The sequence below is a fragment of the Arachis ipaensis genome, chromosome B09, assembly GCF_000816755.2.
Source record: "Arachis ipaensis cultivar K30076 chromosome B09, Araip1.1, whole genome shotgun sequence".
Classification (NCBI taxonomy): Eukaryota; Viridiplantae; Streptophyta; class Magnoliopsida; order Fabales; family Fabaceae; genus Arachis; species Arachis ipaensis.
This window is the reverse complement of record NC_029793.2, coordinates 3,057,238-3,058,117: the sequence shown is the minus strand read 5'-3', so window position 1 is coordinate 3,058,117 and position 880 is coordinate 3,057,238.

Here is an 880-nt window from a genome sequence, read left to right as displayed (position 1 = left end):
ATATTAAATGAACTTAATTCAATTCCAAAAAATATAATTTAAAAGATAAAAATTATCTCACACTTACAAAATATTTAAAAATTATATTCTTAAGAGATATAAGATTTATAATAAAGTGAAAGACTTAAGTGGGTGGTCATTCGGCGAGCAAATAAATTAGAAATATTATCATCACCAACAATGTATTTTTACTCTTTTTTGTTATTCATACCTAATAACCTAAAGCTCACAAATGACTGTAATCTTGATCATTGACTTGAGAAACAAGAAAGATAAATTTGTAAAAAAGAAGAAATCGGATAAGAACACAGAAATAAGATTAAATGAAAACAATTTATATGAATTAACAACAAATATTTTTTGGAATTTTTTCTCTTTATTCATTCATATATCTAAAAGTTCACAAAACATCGAACAGACACAATACTCAACTACACTAGCTAAATCACTGTGGACATTTTTTGCAACATACATGAGCTTGGGATGAATAAAATAGTTTTAGTAAATTTTGTTGATTTTTGTTAAAAAATAAAATGTTTTTCTTTCAAATAAAAAAATTGGTTAATAATGACATGATTTCAATGCACTTGCTATTTGTTAATGGTGCTTGTAACAAATTGTAACGGATCAAACAAGAAGATTATCGTCAAACAGCACAAAATAAGATAGTTAATGCCATAATATAAGTTAGTTTAACGCGTAGCCACAACAGCACAAATTAAAATGTAGTCATCATAATATATATGAGTATAGGTTAATCAGTGTATTCCTATGCATGTTAGAATATCATCTTTCGAATAAAACATTTTTTATTATATTGTAACTTCGTTATTAGTTAAATATTCACTTTTAGATATTTTTGAAATAAACAAATGAATAG